Here is a 22464-nt window from a genome sequence, read left to right as displayed (position 1 = left end):
GAAACGTGCTAAATTTCACTGGGAAATTGAGGTGCGACCATGCTGCGTTTTGCGCTGTTTCATGTCGCAGCCACTATGCCTACCCACGCAAGTGAGGTACCATTTTTTTCGGGAGACCTGGGGGCACGCTGGGTGGGTGGAAATGTGTTGATTTACGCAGATTCCAGAACTTTCCACCACAGAAATGTGAGGAAAATGTGGTTTTTTTGTCAAATTTTTAGGTTTGCAAGGGATTCTGGGTAACAAAACCTGGGGGTTAGCAGACGAGTCACCCCATCCTGAATTGCCCTGGGTGTCTAGTTTTCAAAAATGTATAGGTTTGCTAGGTTTCCCTAGGTGCTGGCAGAGCTACGGCGCAAAAACAAAAGGTAGTCTTTTTGTCCGAAACGTTCTAAATTTCTCTGGGAAATTGAGGTGCGACCATGCTGCGTTTTGCGCTGTTTCATGTCGCAGCCACTATGCCTACCCACGCAAGTGAGGTACCATTTTTTTGAGAGACCTGGGGTCACGCTGGGTGGGTGGAAATTTGTTGATCCACGCAGATTCCAGAACTTTCCACAACAGAAATGTGAGGAAAATGTGTTTTTTTGTCAAATTTTTAGGTTTGCAAGGGATTCTGGGTAACAAAACCTGGGGGTAGGCAGACGAGTCACCCCATCCTGAATTGCCCTGGGTGTCTAGTTTTAAAAAATGTATAGGATTGCTAGGTTGCCCTAGGTGCTGGCAGAGCTACGGCGCAAAAACAAAAGGTAGTCTTTTTGTCCAAAACGTGCTAAATTTCATTGGGAAATGGAGGTGCGACCATGCTGCGTTTTGCGCTGTTTCATGTCGCAGCCACTATGCCTACCCACGCAAGTGAGGTACCATTTTTTTCGGGAGACCTGCGGGCACGCTGGGTGGGTGGAAATTTGTTGATCCACGCAGATTCCAGAACTTTCCACCACAGAAATGTGAGGAAAATGTGTTTTTTTGGTCAAATTTTTAGGTTTGCAAGGGATTCTGGGAAACAAACCCTGGGGGTAGGCAGACGACTCACCCCATCCTGAATTGCCCTGGGTGTCTAGTTTTCAAATATGTATAGGATTGCTAGGTTTCCCTAGGTGCTGGCAGAGCTACAGCGCAAAAAAAAGGGTCGTCTTTTTGTCCAAAACGTGCTAAATTTCACTGGGAAATGGAGGTGCGACCATGCTGCGTTTTGCGCTGTTTCATGTCGCAGCCACTATGCCTACCCACGCAAGTGAGGTACCATTTTTTTCGGGAGACCTGGGGGCACGCTGGGTGGGTGGAAATTTGTTGATCCACGCAGATTCCAGAACTTTCCACCACAGAAATGTGAGGAAAATGTGTTTTTTTGGTCAAATTTTTAGGTTTGCAAGGGATTCTGGGAAACAAACCCTGGGGGTAGGCAGATGACTTACCCCATCCTGAATTGCCCTGGGTGTCTAGTTTTTAAATATGTATAGGATTGCTAGGTTTCCCTAGGTGCTGGCAGAGCTACAGCACAAAAAAAAAGGTCGTCTTTTTGTCCGAAACGTTCTAAATTTCTCTGGGAAATTGAGGTGCGACCATGCTGCGTTTTGCGCTGTTTCATGTCGCAGCCACTATGCCTACCCACGCAAGTGAGGTACCATTTTTTTTGAGAGACCTGGGGGCACGCTGGGTGGGTGGAAATGTGTTGATCCACGCAGATTCCAGAACTTTCCACCACAGAAATGTGAGGAAAATGTGTTTTTTTGTCAAGTTTTTAGGTTTGCAAGGGATTCTGGGTAACAAAACCTGGGGGTTAGCAGACGAGTCACCCCATCCTGAATTGCCCTGGGTGTCTAGTTTTCAAAAATGTAAAGGTTTGCTAGGTTTCCCTAGGTGCTGGCAGAGCTACGGCGCAAAAACAAAAGGTAGTCTTTTTGTCCGAAACGTTCTAAATTTCTCTGGGAAATTGAGGTGCGACCATGCTGCGTTTTGCGCTGTTTCATGTCGCAGCCACTATGCCTACCCACGCAAGTGAGGTACCATTTTTTTTGAGAGACCTGGGGGCACGCTGGGTGGGTGGAAATTTGTTGATCCACGCAGATTCCAGAACTTTCCACCACAGAAATGTGAGGAAAATGTGTTTGTTTGTCAAATTTTTAGGTTTGCAAGAGATTCTGGGTAACAAAACCTGGGGGTAGGCAGACGAGTCACCCCATCCTGAATTGCCCTGGGTGTCTAGTTTTAAAAAATGTATAGGTTTGCTAGGTTTCCCTAGGTGCTGGCAGAGCTACGGCGCAAAAACAAAAGGTAGTCTTTTTGTCCGAAGCGTGCTAAATTTAACTGGGAAATTGAGGTGCGACCATGCTGCATTTTGCACTGTTTCATGTCGCAGCCACTATGCCTACCCACGCAAGTGAGGTACAATTTTTTTCGGGAGACCTGGGGGCACGCTGGGTGGGTGGAAATTTGTTGATCCACCAGATTCCAGAACTTTCCACCACAGAAATGTGAGGAAAATGTGTTTTTTTTGTCAAATTTTTAGGTTTGCAAGGGATTCTGGGTAACAAAACCTGGGGTTAGGCAGACGAGTCACCCCATCCTGAATTGCCCTGGGTGTAGAGTTTTCAAAAATGTATAGGTTTGCTAGGTTTCCCTAGGTGCTGGCAGAGCTACGGCGCAAAAACAAAAGGTAGTCTTTTTGTCCGAAACGTGCTAAATTTCACTGGGAAATTGAGGTGCGACCATGCTGCGTTTTGCGCTGTTTCATGTCGCAGCCACTATGCCTACCCACGCAAGTGAGGTACCATTTTTTTCGGGAGACCTGGGGGCACGCTGGGTGGGTGGAAATGTGTTGATTTACGCAGATTCCAGAACTTTCCACCACAGAAATGTGAGGAAAATGTGTTTTTTTTGTCAAATTTTTAGGTTTGCAAGGGATTCTGGGTAACAAAACCTGGGGGTTAGCAGACGAGTCACCCCATCCTGAATTGCCCTGGGTGTCTAGTTTTCAAAAATGTATAGGTTTGCTAGGTTTCCCTAGGTGCTGGCAGAGCTACGGCGCAAAAACAAAAGGTAGTCTTTTTGTCCGAAACGTTCTAAATTTCTCTGGGAAATTGAGGTGCGACCATGCTGCGTTTTGCGCTGTTTCATGTCGCAGCCACTATGCCTACCCACGCAAGTGAGGTACCATTTTTTTGAGAGACCTGGGGTCACGCTGGGTGGGTGGAAATTTGTTGATCCACGCAGATTCCAGAACTTTCCACAACAGAAATGTGAGGAAAATGTGTTTTTTTGTCAAATTTTTAGGTTTGCAAGGGATTCTGGGTAACAAAACCTGGGGGTAGGCAGACGAGTCACCCCATCCTGAATTGCCCTGGGTGTCTAGTTTTAAAAAATTTATAGGATTGCTAGGTTGCCCTAGGTGCTGGCAGAGCTACGGCGCAAAAACAAAAGGTAGTCTTTTTGTCCAAAACGTGCTAAATTTCATTGGGAAATGGAGGTGCGACCATGCTGCGTTTTGCGCTGTTTCATGTCGCAGCCACTATGCCTACCCACGCAAGTGAGGTACCATTTTTTTCGGGAGACCTGCGGGCACGCTGGGTGGGTGGAAATTTGTTGATCCACACAGATTCCAGAACTTTCCACCACAGAAATGTGAGGAAAATGTGTTTTTTTGGTCAAATTTTTAGGTTTGCAAGGGATTCTGGGAAACAAACCCTGGGGGTAGGCAGACGACTCACCCCATCCTGAATTGCCCTGGGTGTCTAGTTTTCAAATATGTATAGGATTGCTAGGTTTCCCTAGGTGCTGGCAGAGCTACAGCGCAAAAAAAAGGGTCGTCTTTTTGTCCAAAACGTGCTAAATTTCACTGGGAAATGGAGGTGCGACCATGCTGCGTTTTGCGCTGTTTCATGTCGCAGCCACTATGCCTACCCACGCAAGTGAGGTACCATTTTTTTCGGGAGACCTGGGGGCACGCTGGGTGGGTGGAAATTTGTTGATCCACGCAGATTCCAGAACTTTCCACCACAGAAATGTGAGGAAAATGTGTTTTTTTGGTCAAATTTTTAGGTTTGCAAGGGATTCTGGGAAACAAACCCTGGGGGTAGGCAGACGACTTACCCCATCCTGAATTGCCCTGGGTGTCTAGTTTTTAAATATGTATAGGATTGCTAGGTTTCCCTAGGTGCTGGCAGAGCTACAGCACAAAAAAAAAGGTCGTCTTTTTGTCCGAAACGTTCTAAATTTCTCTGGGAAATTGAGGTGCGACCATGCTGCGTTTTGCGCTGTTTCATGTCGCAGCCACTATGCCTACCCACGCAAGTGAGGTACCATTTTTTTTGAGAGACCTGGGGGCACGCTGGGTGGGTGGAAATTTGTTGATCCACGCAGATTCCAGAACTTTCCACCACAGAAATGTGAGGAAAATGTGTTTTTTTGTCAAGTTTTTAGGTTTGCAAGGGATTCTGGGTAACAAAACCTGGGGGTTAGCAGACGAGTCACCCCATCCTGAATTGCCCTGGGTGTCTAGTTTTCAAAAATGTAAAGGTTTGCTAGGTTTCCCTAGGTGCTGGCAGAGCTACGGCGCAAAAACAAAAGGTAGTCTTTTTGTCCGAAACGTTCTAAATTTCTCTGGGAAATTGAGGTGCGACCATGCTGCGTTTTGCGCTGTTTCATGTCGCAGCCACTATGCCTACCCACGCAAGTGAGGTACCATTTTTTTTGAGAGACCTGGGGGCACGCTGGGTGGGTGGAAATTTGTTGATCCACGCAGATTCCAGAACTTTCCACCACAGAAATGTGAGGAAAATGTGTTTGTTTGTCAAATTTTTAGGTTTGCAAGAGATTCTGGGTAACAAAACCTGGGGGTAGGCAGACGAGTCACCCCATCCTGAATTGCCCTGGGTGTCTAGTTTTAAAAAATGTATAGGTTTGCTAGGTTTCCCTAGGTGCTGGCAGAGCTACGGCGCAAAAACAAAAGGTAGTCTTTTTGTCCGAAGCGTGCTAAATTTAACTGGGAAATTGAGGTGCGACCATGCTGCATTTTGCACTGTTTCATGTCGCAGCCACTATGCCTACCCACGCAAGTGAGGTACAATTTTTTTCGGGAGACCTGGGGGCACGCTGGGTGGGTGGAAATTTGTTGATCCACCAGATTCCAGAACTTTCCACCACAGAAATGTGAGGAAAATGTGTTTTTTTGGTCAAATTTTTAGGTTTGCAAGGGATTCTGGGTAACAAAACCTGGGGTTAGGCAGACGAGTCACCCCATCCTGAATTGCCCTGGGTGTAGAGTTTTCAAAAATGTATAGGTTTGCTAGGTTTCCCTAGGTGCTGGCAGAGCTACGGCGCAAAAACAAAAGGTAGTCTTTTTGTCCGAAACGTGCTAAATTTCACTGGGAAATTGAGGTGCGACCATGCTGCGTTTTGCGCTGTTTCATGTCGCAGCCACTATGCCTACCCACGCAAGTGAGGTACCATTTTTTTCGGGAGACCTGGGGGCACGCTGGGTGGGTGGAAATGTGTTGATTTACGCAGATTCCAGAACTTTCCACCACAGAAATGTGAGGAAAATGTGTTTTTTTTGTCAAATTTTTAGGTTTGCAAGGGATTCTGGGTAACAAAACCTGGGGGTTAGCAGACAAGTCACCCCATCCTGAATTGCCCTGGGTGTCTAGTTTTCAAAAATGTATAGGTTTGCTAGGTTTCCCTAGGTGCTGGCAGAGCTACGGCGCAAAAACAAAAGGTAGTCTTTTTGTCCGAAACGTTCTAAATTTCTCTGGGAAATTGAGGTGCGACCATGCTGCGTTTTGCGCTGTTTCATGTCGCAGCCACTATGCCTACCCACGCAAGTGAGGTACCATTTTTTTGAGAGACCTGGGGTCACGCTGGGTGGGTGGAAATTTGTTGATCCACGCAGATTCCAGAACTTTCCACAACAGAAATGTGAGGAAAATGTGTTTTTTTGTCAAATTTTTAGGTTTGCAAGGGATTCTGGGTAACAAAACCTGGGGGTAGGCAGACGAGTCACCCCATCCTGAATTGCCCTGGGTGTCTAGTTTTAAAAAATGTATAGGATTGCTAGGTTGCCCTAGGTGCTGGCAGAGCTACGGCGCAAAAACAAAAGGTAGTCTTTTTGTCCAAAACGTGCTAAATTTCATTGGGAAATGGAGGTGCGACCATGCTGCGTTTTGCGCTGTTTCATGTCGCAGCCACTATGCCTACCCACGCAAGTGAGGTACCATTTTTTTCGGGAGACCTGCGGGCACGCTGGGTGGGTGGAAATTTGTTGATCCACGCAGATTCCAGAACTTTCCACCACAGAAATGTGAGGAAAATGTGTTTTTTTGGTCAAATTTTTAGGTTTGCAAGGGATTCTGGGAAACAAACCCTGGGGGTAGGCAGACGACTCACCCCATCCTGAATTGCCCTGGGTGTCTAGTTTTCAAATATGTATAGGATTGCTAGGTTTCCCTAGGTGCTGGCAGAGCTACAGCGCAAAAAAAAGGGTCGTCTTTTTGTCCAAAACGTGCTAAATTTCACTGGGAAATGGAGGTGCGACCATGCTGCGTTTTGCGCTGTTTCATGTCGCAGCCACTATGCCTACCCACGCAAGTGAGGTACCATTTTTTTCGGGAGACCTGGGGGCACGCTGGGTGGGTGGAAATTTGTTGATCCACGCAGATTCCAGAACTTTCCACCACAGAAATGTGAGGAAAATGTGTTTTTTTGGTCAAATTTTTAGGTTTGCAAGGGATTCTGGGAAACAAACCCTGGGGGTAGGCAGACGACTTACCCCATCCTGAATTGCCCTGGGTGTCTAGTTTTTAAATATGTATAGGATTGCTAGGTTTCCCTAGGTGCTGGCAGAGCTACAGCACAAAAAAAAAGGTCGTCTTTTTGTCCGAAACGTTCTAAATTTCTCTGGGAAATTGAGGTGCGACCATGCTGCGTTTTGCGCTGTTTCATGTCGCAGCCACTATGCCTACCCACGCAAGTGAGGTACCATTTTTTTTGAGAGACCTGGGGGCACGCTGGGTGGGTGGAAATTTGTTGATCCACGCAGATTCCAGAACTTTCCACCACAGAAATGTGAGGAAAATGTGTTTTTTTGTCAAGTTTTTAGGTTTGCAAGGGATTCTGGGTAACAAAACCTGGGGGTTAGCAGACGAGTCACCCCATCCTGAATTGCCCTGGGTGTCTAGTTTTCAAAAATGTAAAGGTTTGCTAGGTTTCCCTAGGTGCTGGCAGAGCTTCGGCGCAAAAACAAAAGGTAGTCTTTTTGTCCGAAACGTTCTAAATTTCTCTGGGAAATTGAGGTGCGACCATGCTGCGTTTTGCGCTGTTTCATGTCGCAGCCACTATGCCTACCCACGCAAGTGAGGTACCATTTTTTTTGAGAGACCTGGGGGCACGCTGGGTGGGTGGAAATTTGTTGGTCCACGCAGATTCCAGAACTTTCCACCACAGAAATGTGAGGAAAATGTGTTTGTTTGTCAAATTTTTAGGTTTGCAAGAGATTCTGGGTAACAAAACCTGGGGGTAGGCAGACGAGTCACCCCATCCTGAATTGCCCTGGGTGTCTAGTTTTAAAAAATGTATAGGTTTGCTAGGTTTCCCTAGGTGCTGGCAGAGCTACGGCGCAAAAACAAAAGGTAGTCTTTTTGTCCGAAGCGTGCTAAATTTAACTGGGAAATTGAGGTGCGACCATGCTGCATTTTGCGCTGTTTCATGTCGCAGCCACTATGCCTACCCACGCAAGTGAGGTACCATTTTTATCAGGAGACCTGGGGGCACGCTGGGTGGGTGGAAATTTGTTGATCCACGCAGATTCCAGAACTTTCCACCACAGAAATGTGAGGAAAATGTGTTTTGTTTGTCAAATTTTTAGGTTTGCAAGGGATTCTGGGTAACAAACTCTGGGGGTAGGCAGACGACTCACCCCATCCTGAATTGCCCTGGGTGTCTAGTTTTAAAAAATGTATAGGTTTGCTAGGTTTCCCTAGGTGTTGGCAGAGTTACATCACAAAAACAAAAGGTAGTCTTTTTGTCCGAAACGTGCTAAATTTCACTGGGAAATTGAGGTGCGACCATGCTGCATTTTGCACTGTTTCATGTCGCAGCCACTATGCCTACCCACGCAAGTGAGGTACCATTTTTTTCGGGAGACATGGGGGCACGCTGGGTGGGTGGAAATTTGTTGATCCACCAGATTCCAGAACTTTCCACCACAGAAATGTGAGGAAAATGTGTTTTTTTGTCATTTTTTATGTTTGCAAGGGATTCTGAGTAACAAAACCTGGGGGTAGGGAAACGAGTCACCCCATCCTGAATTGCCCTGGGTGTCTAGTTTTCAAAAATGTATAGGTTTGCTAGGTTTCCCTAGGTGCTGGCAGAGCTACGGCGCAAAAACAAAAGGTAGTCTTTTTGTCCGAAACGTGCTAAATTTCACTGGGAAATTGAGGTGCGACCATGCTGCGTTTTGCGCTGTTTCATGTCGCAGCCACTATGCCTACCCACGCAAGTGAGGTACCATTTTTTTCGGGAGACCTGGGGGCACGCAGGGTGGGTGGAAATTTGTTGATCCACGCAGATTCCAGAACTTTCCACAACAGAAATGTGAGGAAAATGTGTTTTTTTTGGTCAAATTTTTAGGTTTGCAAGGGATTCTGGGTAACAAAACCTGGGGGTTAGCAGACGAGTCACCCCATTCTGAATTGCCCTGGGTGTCTAGTTTTCAAAAATGTATAGGATTGCTAGGTTTCCCTAGGTCCTGGCAGAGCTACGGCGCAAAAACAAAAGGTAGTCTTTTTGTCCAAAACGTGCTAAATTTCATTGGGAAATGGAGGTGCGACCATGCTGCGTTTTGCGCTGTTTCATGTCGCAGCCACTATGCCTACCCACGCAAGTGAGGTACCATTTTTTTGGGAGACCTGGGGGCACGCTGGGTGGGTGGAAATTTGTTGATCCACGCAGATTCCAGAACTTTCCACCACAGAAATGTGAGGAAAATGTGTTTTTTTGGTCAAATTTTTAGGTTTGCAAGTGATTCTGGGTAACAAAACCTGGGGTTAGGCAGACGAGTAACCCCATCCTGAATTGCCCTGGGTGTAGAGTTTTCAAAAATGTATAGGTTTGCTAGGTTTCCCTAGGTGCTGGCAGAGCTACGGCGCTAAAAAAAACAGGTAGTCTTTTTGTCCAAAACGTGCTAAATTTCACTGGGAAATTGAGGTGCGACCATGCTGCGTTCTGCGCTGTTTCATGTCGCAGCCACTATGCCTACCCACGCAAGTGAGGTACCATTTTTTTCGGGAGACCTGGGGGCACGCTGGGTGGGTGGAAATTTGTTGATCCACGCAGATTCCAGAACTTTCCACCACAGAAATGTGAGGAAAATGTGTTTTTTTGTCAAGTTTTTAGGTTTGCAAGGGATTCTGGGTAACAAAACCTGGGGGTTAGCAGACGAGTCACCCCATCCTGAATTGCCCTGGGTGTCTAGTTTTAAAAAATGTATAGGTTTGCTAGGTTTCCCTAGGTTCTGGCAGAGCTACGGCGCAAAAACAAAAGGTAGTCTTTTTGTCCGAAACGTTCTAAATTTCTCTGGGAAATTGAGGTGCGACCATGCTGCGTTTTGCGCTGTTTCATGTCACAGCCACTATGCCTACCCACGCAAGTGAGGTACCATTTTTTTCGAGAGACCTGGGGGCACGCTGGGTGGGTGGAAATTTGTTGATCCACGCAGATTCCAGAACTTTCCACCACAGAAATGTGAGGAAAATGTGTTTTTTTTCTCCAAATTTTTAGGTTTGCAAGGGATTCTGGGTAACAAAACCTGGGGGTAGGCAGACTAGTCACCCCATCCTGAATTGCCCTGGGTGTCTAGTTTTCAAAAATGTATAGGTTTGCTAGGTTTCACTAGGTGCTGGCAGAGCTACGGCGCAAAAACAAAAGGTAGTCTTTTTGTCCGAAACGTGCTAAATTTCACTGGGAAATTGAGATGCGACCATGCTGCGTTTTGCGCTGTTTCATGTCGCAGCCACTATGCCTACCCACGCAAGTGAGGTACCATTTTTTTCGGGAGACCTGGGGGCACGCTGGGTGGGTGGAAATTTGTTGATCCACCAGATTCCAGAACTTTCCACCACAGAAATGTGAGGAAAATGTGTTTTTTTGTCATTTTTTATGTTTGCAAGGGATTCTGGGTAACAAAACCTGGGGGTAGGCAGACGAGTCACCCCATCCTGAATTGCCCTGGGTGTCTAGTTTTCAAAACTGTATAGGTTTGCTAGGTTTCCCTAGGTGCTGGCAGAGCTACGGCGCAAAAACAAAAGGTAGTCTTTTTGTCCGAAACGTGCTAAATTTCACTGGGAAATTGAGGTGCGACCATGCTGCATTTTGCGCTGTTTCATGTCGCAGCCACTATGCCTACCCACGCAAGTGAGGTACCATTTTTTTTGGGAGACCTGGGGGCACGCTGGGTGGGTGGAAATTTGTTGATCCACGCAGATTCCAGAACTTTCCACCACAGAAATGTGAGGAAAATGTGTTTTTTTTTTCAAATTTTTAGGTTTGCAAGGGATTCTGGGTAACAAAACCTGGGGGTAGGCAGACTAGTCACCCCATCCTGAATTGCCCTGGGTGTCTAGTTTTCAAAAATTTATAGGTTTGCTAGGTTTCACTAGGTGCTGGCAGAGCTACGGCGCAAAAACAAAAGGTAGTCTTTTTGTCCGAAACGTGCTAAATTTCACTGGGAAATTGAGGTGCAACCATGCTGCGTTTTGCGCTGTTTCATGTCGCAGCCACTATGCCTACCCACGCAAGTGAGGTACCATTTTTATCAGGAGACCTGGGGGCACGCTGGGTGGGTGGAAATTTGTTGATCCACGCAGATTCCAGAACTTTCCACCACAGAAATGTGAGGAAAATGTGTTTTGTTTGTCAAATTTTTAGGTTTGCAAGGGATTCTGGGTAACAAACTCTGGGGGTAGGCAGACGACTCACCCCATCCTGAATTGCCCTGGGTGTCTAGTTTTCAAAAATGTATAGGATTGCTAGGTTTCCCTAGGTGCTGGCAGAGCTACGGCGCAAAAACAAAAGGTAGTCTTTTTGTCCAAAACGTGCCAAATTTCACTGGGAAACGGAGGTGCGACCATGCTGCGTTTTGCGCTGTTTCATGTCGCAGCCACTATGCCTACCCACGCAAGTGAGGTACCATTTTTTTTGGGAGACCTGGGCGCACGCTGGGTGGGTGGAAATTTGTTGATCCACGCAGATTCCAGAACTTTCCACCACAGAAATGTGAGGACAATGTGTTTTTTTTGTCAAATTTTTAGGTTTGCAAGGGATTCTGGGTAACAAACCCTGGGGGTAGGCAGATGACTCACCCCATCCTGAATTGCCCTGGGTGTCTAGCTTTAAAAAATGTATAGGATTGCTAGGTTTCCCTAGGTGCTGGCAGAGCTACGGCGCAAAAAAAGGTAGTCTTTTTGTCCAAAACGTGCTAAATTTCACTGGGAAATGGAGGTGCGACCATGCTGCGTTTTGCGCTGTTTCATGTCGCAGCCACTATGCCTACCCACGCAAGTGAGGTACCATTTTTTTCAGGAGACCTGGGGGCACGCTGGGTGGGTGGAAATTTGTTGATCCACGCAGATTCCAGAACTTTCCACCACAGAAATGTGAGGAAAATGTGTTTTTTTGTCAAATTTTTAGGTTTGCAAGGGATTCTGGGTAACAAAACCTGGGGGTAGGCAGACGAGTCACCTCATCCTGAATTGCCCTGGGTGTCTAGTTTTCAAAAATGTATAGGTTTGCTAGGTTTCCCTAGGTGCTGGCACAGCTACGGCGCAAAAACAAAAGGTAGTCTTTTTGTCCGAAACGTGCTAAATTTCACTGGGAAATTGAGGTGCAACCATGCTGCGTTTTGCGCTGTTTCATGTCACAGCCACTATGGCTACCCACGCAAGTGAGGTACCATTTTTATCGGGAGACCTGGGGGCACGCTGGGCGGGTGAAAATTTGTTGATCCACGCAGATTCCAGAACTTTCCACCACAGAAATGTGAGGAAAATGTGTTTTTTTGTCACATTTTTAGGTTTGCAAGGGATTCTGGGTAACAAAACCTGGGGGTAGGCAGACGACTCTCCCCATCCTGAATTGCCCTGGGTGTCTAGTTTTCAAAAATGTATAGGATTGCTAGGTTTCCCTAGGTGCTGGCAGAGCTACGGTGCAAAAACAAAAGGTAGTCTTTTTGTCCAAAACTTGCTAAATTTCACTGGGAAATGGAGGTGCGACCATGCTGCGTTTTGCGCTGTTTCATGTCGCAGCCACTATGCCTACCCACGCAAGTGAGGTACCATTTTTTTCGGGAGACCTGGGGGCACGCTGGGTGGGTGGAAATTTGTTGATCCACGCAGATTCCAGAACTTTCCACCACAGAAATGTGAGGAAAATGTGTTTTTTTGTCAAATTTTTAGGTTTGCAAGGGATTCTGGGTAACAAAACCTGGGGTTAGGCAGACGAGTCACCCCATCCTGAATTGCCCTGGGTGTAGAGTTTTCAAAAATGTATAGGTTTGCTAGGTTTCCCTAGGTGCTGGCAGAGCTACGGCGCAAAAACAAAAGGTAGTCTTTTTGTCCGAAACGTGCTGAATTTCACTGGGAAATTGAGGTGCGACTATGCTGCGTTTTGCGCTGTTTCATGTCGCAGCCACTATGCCTACCCACGCAAGTGAGGTACCATTTTTTTCGGGAGACCTGGGGGCACGCTGGGTGGGTGGAAATTTATTGATCCACCAGATTCCAGAACTTTCCACCACAGAAATGTGAGGAAAATGTGTTTTTTTGTCATTTTTTATGTTTGCAAGGGATTCTGAGTAACAAAACCTGGGGGTAGGCAGACGAGTCACCCCATCCTGAATTGCCCTGGGTGTTTAGTTTTAAAAAATTTATAGGTTTGCTAGGTTTCCCTAGGTGCTGGCAGAGCTACGGCGCAAAAACAAAAGGTAGTCTTTTTGTCCGAAACGTGCTAAATTTCACTGGGAAATTGAGGTGCGACCATGCTGCCTTTTGTGCTGTTTCATGTCGCAGCCACTATGCCTACCCACGCAAGTGAGGTACCATTTTTATCGGGAGACCTGGGGGCACGCTGGGTGGGTGGAAATTTGTTGATCCACGCAGATTCCACAACTTTCCACCACAGAAATGTGAGGAAAATGTGTTTTTTTTGTCAAATTTTTAGGTTTGCAAGGGATTCTGGGTAACAAACCCTGGGGGTAGGCAGACGACTCACCCCATCCTGAATTGCCCTGGGTGTCTAGTTTTCAAAAATGTATAGGATTGCTAGGTTTCCCTAGGTGCTGGCAGAGCTACGGCGCAAAAACAAAAGGTAGTCTTTTTGTCCAAAACGTGCTAAATTTCATTGGGAAATGGAGGTGCGACCATGCTGCGTTTTGCGCTGTTTCATGTCGCAGCCACTATGCCTACCCATGCAAGTGAGGTACCATTTTTTTCGGGAGACCTGGGGGCACGCTGGGTGGGTGGAAATTTGTTGATCCACGCAGATTCCAGAACTTTCCACCACAGAAATGTGAGGAAAATGTGTTTTTTTTGTCAAATTTTTAGGTTTGCAAGGGATTCTGGGTAACAAAACCTGGGGTTAGGCAGACGAGTCACCCCATCCTGAATTGCCCTGGGTGTCTAGTTTTCAAAACTGTATAGGTTTGCTAGGTTTCCCTAGGTGCTGGCAGAGCTACGGCGCAAAAACAAAAGGTAGTCTTTTTGTCCGAAACGTGCTAAATTTCACTGGGAAATTGAGGTGCGACCATGCTGCATTAAGCGCTGTTTCATGTCGCAGCCACTATGCCTACCCACGCAAGTGAGGTACCATTTTTTTTGGGAGACCTGGGGGCACGCTGGGTGGGTGGAAATTTGTTGATCCACGCAGATTCCAGAACTTTCCACCACAGAAATGTGAGGAAAATGTGTTTTTTTGTCAAATTTTTAGGTTTGCAAGGGATTCTGGGTAACAAAACCTGGGGGTAGGCAGACGAGTCACCCCATCCTGAATTGCCCTGGGTGTCTAGTTTTCAAAAATTTATAGGTTTGCTAGGTTTCCCTAGGTGCTGGCAGAGCTACGGCGCAAAAACAAAAGGTAGTCTTTTTGTCCGAAACGTGCTAAATTTCACTGGGAAATTGAGGTGCGACCATGCTGCATTTTGCGCTGTTTCATGTCGCAGCCACTATGCCTACCCACGCAAGTGAGGTACCATTTTTATCAGGAGACCTGGGGGCACGCTGGGTGGGTGGAAATTTGTTGATCCACGCAGATTCCAGAACTTTCCACCACAGAAATGTGAGGAAAATGTGTTTTGTTTGTCAAATTTTTAGCTTTGCAAGGGATTCTGGGTAACAAACCCTGGGGGTAGGCAGACGACTCACCCCATCCTGAATTGCCCTGGGTGTCTAGTTTTCAAAAATGTATAGGATTGCTAGGTTTCCCTAGGTGCTGGCAGAGCTACGGCGCAAAAACAAAAGGTAGTCTTTTTGTCCAAAACGTGCTAAATTTCATTGGGAAATGGAGGTGCGACCATGCTGCGTTTTGCGCTGTTTCATGTCGCAGCCACTATGCCTACCCACGCAAGTGAGGTACCATTTTTTTCGGGAGACCTGGGGGCACGCTGGGTGGGTGGAAATTTGTTGATCCACGCAGATTCCAGAACTTTCCACCACAGAAATGTGAGGAAAATGTGTTTTTTTGGTCAAATTTTTAGGTTTGCAAGGGATTCTGGGAAACAAACCCTGGGGGTAGGCAGACGACTCACCCCATCCTGAATTGCCCTGGGTGTCTAGTTTTCAAATATGTATAGGATTGCTAGGTTTCCCTAGGTGCTGGCAGAGCTACGGCGCAAAAACAAAAGGTAGTCTTTTTGTCCAAAACGTGCTAAATTTCACTGGGAAATGGAGGTGCGACCATGCTGCGTTTTGAGCTGTTTCATGTCGCAGCCACTATGCCTAACCACGCAAGTGAGGTACCATTTTTTTCGGCAGACCTGGGGGCACGCTGGGTGGGTGGAAATTTGTTGATCCACGCAGATTCCAGAACTTTCCACCACAGAAATGTGAGGAAAATGTGTTTTGTTTGTCAAATTTTTAGGTTTGCAAGGGATTCTGGGTAACAAAACCTGGGGTTAGGCAGACGAGTCACCCCATCCTGAATTGCCCTGGGTGTAGAGTTTTCAAAAATGTATAGGTTTGCTAGGTTTCCCTAGGTGCTGGCAGAGCTACGGCGCAAAAACAAAAGGTAGTCTTTTTGTCCGAAACGTTCTAAATTTCTCTGGGAAATTGAGGTGCGACCATGCTGCGTTTTGCGCTATTTCATGTCGCAGCCACTATGCCTACCCACGCAAATGAGGTACCATTTTTTTCGGGAGACGTGGGGGCACGCTGGGTGGGTGGAAATTTGTTGATCCACACAGATTCCAGAACTTTCCACCACAGAAATGTGGGGAAAATGTGTTTTTTTGGACAAATTTTTAGGTTTGCAAGGGATTCTGGGTAACAAAACCTGGGGGTAGGCAGACGAGTCACCCCATCCTGAATTGCCCTGGGTGTCTAGTTTTAAAAAATGTATAGGTTTGCTAGGTTTCCCTAGGTGCTGGCAGAGCTACGGCGCAAAAACAAAAGGTAGTCTTTTTGTCCAAAACGTGCTAAATTTCATTGGGAAATGGAGGTGCGACCATGCTGCGTTTTGCGCTGTTTCATGTCGCAGCCACTATGCCTACCCACGCAAGTGAGGTACCATTTTTTTCGGCAGACCTGGGGGCACGCTGGGTGGGTGGAAATTTGTTGATTCACGCAGATTCCAGAACTTTCCACCACAGAAATGTGAGGAAAATGTGTTTTGTTTGTCAAATTTTTAGGTTTGCAAGGGATTCTGGGTAACAAAACCTGGGGTTAGGCAGACGAGTCACCCCATCCTGAATTGCCCTGCGTGTAGAGTTTTCAAAAATGTATAGGTTTGCTAGGTTTCCCTAGGTGCTGGCAGAGCTACGGCGCAAAAACAAAAGGTAGTCTTTTTGTCCGAAACGTTCTAAATTTCTCTGGGAAATTGAGGTGCGACCATGCTGCGTTTTGCGCTGTTTCATGTCGCAGCCACTATGCCTACCCACGCAAGTGAGGTACCATTTTTTTTGAGAGACCTGGGGGCACGCTGGGTGGGTGGAAATTTGTTGATCCACGCAGATTCCAGAACTTTCCACCACAGAAATGTGAGGAAAATGTGTTTTTTTGTCAAGTTTTTAGGTTTGCAAGGGATTCTGGGTAACAAAACCTGGGGGTAGGCAGACGAGTCACCCCATCCTGAATTGCCCTGGGTGTCTAGTTTTAAAAAATGTATAGGTTTGCTAGGTTTCCCTAGGTGCTGGCAGAGCTAACGCGCAAAAACAAAAGGTAGTCTTTTTGTCCGAAGCGTGCTAAATTTAACTGGGAAATTGAGGTGCGACCATGCTGCGTTTTGCGCTGTTTCATGTCGCAGCCACTATGCCTACCCACGCAAGTGAGGTACCATTTTTTTCGGGAGACCTGGGGGCACGCTGGGTGGGTGGAAATTTGTTGATCCACGCAGATTCCAGAACTTTCCACCACAGAAATGTGAGGAAAATGTGTTTTTTTTGTCAAATTTTTAGGTTTGCAAGGGATTCTGGGTAACAAAACCTGGGGGTTAGCAGACGAGTCACCCCATCCTGAATTGCCCTGGGTGTCTAGTTTTCAAAAATGTATAGGTTTGCTAGGTTTCCCTAGGTGCTGGCAGAGCTACGGCGCAAAAACAAAAAGTAGTCTTTTTGTCCGAAACGTGCTAAATTTCACTGGGAAATTGAGGTGCGACCATGCTGCATTTTGCGCTGTTTCATGTCGCAGCCACTATGCCTACCCACGCAAGTGAGGTACCATTTTTTTTGGGAGACCTGGGGGCACGCTGGGTGGGTGGAAATTTGTTGATCCACGCAGATTCCAGAACTTTCCACCACAGAAATGTGAGGAAAATGTGTTTTTTTTGTAAAATTTTTAGGTTTGCAAGGGATTCTGGGTAACAAAACCTGGGGGTAGGCAGACGAGTCACCTCATCCTGAATTGCCCTGGGTGTCTAGTTTTCAAAAATGTATAGGTTTGCTAGGTTTCCCTAGGTGCTGGCACAGCTACGGCGCAAAAACAAAAGGTAGTCTTTTTGTCCGAAACGTGCTAAATTTGACTGGGAAATTGAGGTGCAACCATGCTGCGTTTTGCGCTGTTTCATGTCGCAGCCACTATGCCTACCCACGCAAGTGAGGTACCATTTTTATCGGGAGACCTGGGGGCACGCTGGGCGGGTGAAAATTTTTTGATCCACGCAGATTCCAGAACTTTCCACCACAGAAATGTGAGGAAAATGTGTTTTTTTGTCACATTTTTAGGTTTGCAAGGGATTCTGGGTAACAAACCCTGGGGGTAGGCAGACGACTCACCCCATCCTGAATTGCCCTGGGTGTCTAGTTTTCAAAAATGTATAGGATTGCTAGGTTTCCCTAGGTGCTGGCAGAGCTACGGCGCAAAAACAAAAGGTAGTCTTTTTGTCCAAAACGTGCTAAATTTCACTGGGAAATGGAGGTGCGACCATGCTGCCTTTTGAGCTGTTTCATGTCGCAGCCACTATGCCTAACCACGCAAGTGAGGTACCATTTTTTTCGGCAGACCTGGGGGCACGCTGGGTGGGTGGAAATTTGTTGATCCACGCAGATTCCAGAACTTTCCACCACAGAAATGTGAGGAAAATGTGTTTTGTTTGTCAAATTTTTAGGTTTGCAAGGGATTCTGGGTAACAAAACCTGGGGTTAGGCAGACGAGTCACCCCATCCTGAATTGCCCTGGGTGTAGAGTTTTCAAAAATGTATAGGTTTGCTAGGTTTCCCTAGGTGCTGGCAGAGCTACGGCGCAAAAACAAAAGGTAGTCTTTTTGTCCGAAACGTTCTAAATTTCTCTGGGAAATTGAGGTGCGACCATGCTGCGTTTTGCGCTATTTCATGTCGCAGCCACTATGCCTACCCACGCAAATGAGGTACCATTTTTTTCGAGAGACGTGGGGGCACGCTGGGTGGGTGGAAATTTGTTGATCCACGCAGATTCCAGAACTTTCCACCACAGAAATGTGGGGAAAATGTGTTTTTTTTGACAAATTTTTAGGTTTGCAAGGGATTCTGGGTAACAAAACCTGGGGGTAGGCAGACGAGTCACCCCATCCTGAATTGCCCTGGGTGTCTAGTTTTAAAAAATGTATAGGATTGCTAGGTTGCCCTAGGTGCTGGCAGAGCTACGGCGCAAAAACAAAAGGTAGTCTTTTTGTCCGAAACGTGCTAAATTTCACTGGGAAATTGAGGTGCAACCATGCTGCGTTTTGCGCTGTTTCATGTCGCAGCCACTATGCCTACCCATGCAAGTGAGGTACCATTTTTATCGGGAGACCTGGGGGCACGCTGGGCGGGTGAAAATTTGTTGATCCACGCAGATTCCAGAACTTTCCACCACAGAAATGTGAGGAAAATGTGTTTTTTTGTCACATTTTTAGGTTTGCAAGGGATTCTGGGTAACAAACCCTGGGGGTAGGCAGACGACTCACCCCATCCTGAATTGCCCTGGGTGTCTAGTTTTCAAAAATGTATAGGATTGCTAGGTTTCCCTAGGTGCTGGCAGAGCTACGGCGCAAAAACAAAAGGTAGTCTTTTTGTCCAAAACGTGCTAAATTTCACTGGGAAATGGAGGTGCGACCATGCTGCGTTTTGAGCTGTTTCATGTCGCAGCCACTATGCCTAACCACGCAAGTGAGGTACCATTTTTTTCGGCAGACCTGGGGGCACGCTGGGTGGGTGGAAATTTGTTGATCCACACAGATTCCAGAACTTTCCACCACAGAAATGTGGGGAAAATGTGTTTTTTTTAACAGATTTTTAGGTTTGCAAGGGATTCTGGGTAACAAAACCTGGGGGTAGGCAGACGAGTCACCCCATCCTGAATTGCCCTGGGTGTCTAGTTTTAAAAAATGTATAGGTTTGCTAGGTTTCCCTAGGTGCTGGCAGAGCTACGGCGCAAAAACAAAAGGTAGTCTTTTTGTCCAAAACGTGCTAAATTTCATTGGGAAATGGAGGTGCGACCATGCTGCGTTTTGCGCTGTTTCATGTCGCAGCCACTATGCCTACCCACGCAAGTGAGGTACCATTTTTTTCGGCAGACCTGGGGGCACGCTGGGTGGGTGCAAATTTGTTGATCCACGCAGATTCCAGAACTTTCCACCACTGAAATGTGAGGAAAATGTGTTTTGCTTGTCAAATTTTTAGGTTTGCAAGGGATTCTGGGTAACAAAACCTGGGGTTAGGCAGACGAGTCACCCCATCCTGAATTGCCCTGCGTGTAGAGTTTTCAAAAATGTATAGGTTTGCTAGGTTTCCCTAGGTGCTGGCAGAGCTACGGCGCAAAAACAAAAGGTAGTCTTTTTGTCCGAAACGTTCTAAATTTCTCTGGGAAATTGAGGTGCGACCATGCTGCGTTTTGCGCTGTTTCATGTCGCAGCCACTATGCCTACCCACGCAAGTGAGGTACCATTTTTTTTGAGAGACCTGGGGGCACGCTGGGTGGGTGGAAATTTGTTGATCCACGCAGATTCCAGAACTTTCCACCACAGAAATGTGAGGAAAATGTGTTTTTTTGTCAAGTTTTTAGGTTTGCAAGGGATTCTGGGTAACAAAACCTGGGGGTAGGCAGACGAGTCACCCCATCCTGAATTGCCCTGGGTGTCTAGTTTTAAAAAATGTATAGGTTTGCTAGGTTTCCCTAGGTGCTGGCAGAGCTAACGCGCAAAAACAAAAGGTAGTCTTTTTGTCCGAAGCGTGCTAAATTTAACTGGGAAATTGAGGTGCGACCATGCTGCGTTTTGCGCTGTTTCATGTCGCAGCCACTATGCCTACCCACGCAAGTGAGGTACCATTTTTTTCGGGAGACCTGGGGGCACGCTGGGTGGGTGGAAATTTGTTGATCCACGCAGATTCCAGAACTTTCCACCACAGAAATGTGAGGAAAATGTGTTTATTTTGTCAAATTTTTAGGTTTGCAAGGGATTCTGGGTAACAAAACCTGGGGGTTAGCAGACGAGTCACCCCATCCTGAATTGCCCTGGGTGTCTAGTTTTCAAAAATGTATAGGTTTGCTAGGTTTCCCTAGGTGCTGGCAGAGCTACGGCGCAAAAACAAAAAGTAGTCTTTTTGTCCGAAACGTGCTAAATTTCACTGGGAAATTGAGGTGCGACCATGCTGCATTTTGCGCTGTTTCATGTCGCAGCCACTATGCCTAACCACGCAAGTGAGGTACCATTTTTATCGGGAGACCTGGGGGCACGCTGGGCGGGTGAAAATTTGTTGATCCACGCAGATTCCAGAACTTTCCACCACAGAAATGTGAGGAAAATGTGTTTTTTTGTCACATTTTTAGGTTTGCAAGGGATTCTGGGTAACAAACCCTGGGGGTAGGCAGACGACTCACCCCATCCTGAATTGCCCTGGGTGTCTAGTTTTCAAAAATGTATAGGATTGCTAGGTTTCCCTAGGTGCTGGCAGAGCTACGGCGCAAAAACAAAAGGTAGTCTTTTTGTCCAAAACGTGCTAAATTTCACTGGGAAATGGAGGTGCGACCATGCTGCGTTTTGAGCTGTTTCATGTCGCAGCCACTATGCCTAACCACGCAAGTGAGGTACCATTTTTTTCGGCAGACCTGGGGGCACGCTGGGTGGGTGGAAATTTGTTGATCCACGCAGATTCCAGAACTTTCCACCACAGAAATGTGAGGAAAATGTGTTTTGTTTGTCAAATTTTTAGGTTTGCAAGGGATTCTGGGTAACAAAACCTGGGGTTAGGCAGACGAGTCACCCCATCCTGAATTGCCCTGGGTGTAGAGTTTTCAAAAATGTATAGGTTTGCTAGGTTTCCCTAGGTGCTGGCAGAGCTACGGCGCAAAAACAAAAGGTAGTCTTTTTGTCCGAAACGTTCTAAATTTCTCTGGGAAATTGAGGTGCGACCATGCTGCGTTTTGCGCTATTTCATGTCGCAGCCACTATGCCTACCCACGCAAATGAGGTACCATTTTTTTCGAGAGACGTGGGGGCACGCTGGGTGGGTGGAAATTTGTTGATCCACGCAGATTCCAGAACTTTCCACCACAGAAATGTGGGGAAAATGTGTTTTTTTTGACAAATTTTTAGGTTTGCAAGGGATTCTGGGTAACAAAACCTGGGGGTAGGCAGACGAGTCACCCCATCCTGAATTGCCCTGGGTGTCTAGTTTTAAAAAATGTATAGGATTGCTAGGTTGCCCTAGGTGCTGGCAGAGCTACGGCGCAAAAACAAAAGGTAGTCTTTTTGTCCGAAACGTGCTAAATTTCACTGGGAAATGGAGGTGCGACCATGCTGCGTTTTGAGCTGTTTCATGTCGCAGCCACTATGCCTAACCACGCAAGTGAGGTACCATTTTTTTCGGCAGACCTGGGGGCACGCTGGGTGGGTGGAAATGTGTTGATCCACACAGATTCCAGAACTTTCCACCACAGAAATGTGAGGAAAATGTGTTTTGTTTGTCAAATTTTTAGGTTTGCAAGGGATTCTGGGTAACAAAACCTGGGGTTAGGCAGACGAGTCACCCCATCCTGAATTGCCCTGGGTGTAGAGTTTTCAAAAATGTATAGGTTTGCTAGGTTTCCCTAGGTGCTGGCAGAGCTACGGCGCAAAAACAAAAGGTAGTCTTTTTGTCCGAAACGTTCTAAATTTCTCTGGGAAATTGAGGTGCGACCATGCTGCGTTTTGCGCTATTTCATGTCGCAGCCACTATGCCTACCCACGCAAATGAGGTACCATTTTTTTCGAGAGACGTGGGGGCACGCTGGGTGGGTGGAAATTTGTTGATCCACACAGATTCCAGAACTTTCCACCACAGAAATGTGGGGAAAATGTGTTTTTTTTGACAAATTTTTAGGTTTGCAAGGGATTCTGGGTAACAAAACCTGGGGGTAGGCAGACGAGTCACCCCATCCTGAATTGCCCTGGGTGTCTAGTTTTAAAAAATGTATAGGATTGCTAGGTTGCCCTAGGTGCTGGCAGAGCTACGGCGCAAAAACAAAAGGTTGTCTTTTTGTCCAAAACGTGCTAAATTTCATTGGGAAATGGAGGTGCGACCATGCTGCGTTTTGCGCTGTTTCATGTCGCAGCCACTATGCCTACCCACGCAAGTGAGGTACCATTTTTTTCGGGAGACCTGGGGGCACGCTGGGTGGGTGGAAATTTGTTGATCCACGCAGATTCCAGAACTTTCCACCACAGAAATGTGAGGAAAATGTGTTTTTTTGGTCAAATTTTTAGGTTTGCAAGGGATTCTGGGAAACAAACCCTGGGGGTAGGCAGACGACTCACCCCATCCTGAATTGCCCT

Source organism: Lissotriton helveticus, chromosome 10, assembly GCF_964261635.1.
Source record: "Lissotriton helveticus chromosome 10, aLisHel1.1, whole genome shotgun sequence".
Lineage (NCBI taxonomy): Eukaryota > Metazoa > Chordata > Amphibia > Caudata > Salamandridae > Lissotriton > Lissotriton helveticus.
The sequence above is the reverse complement of the archived record's forward strand: the minus strand, read 5'-3'. Positions refer to the sequence as shown.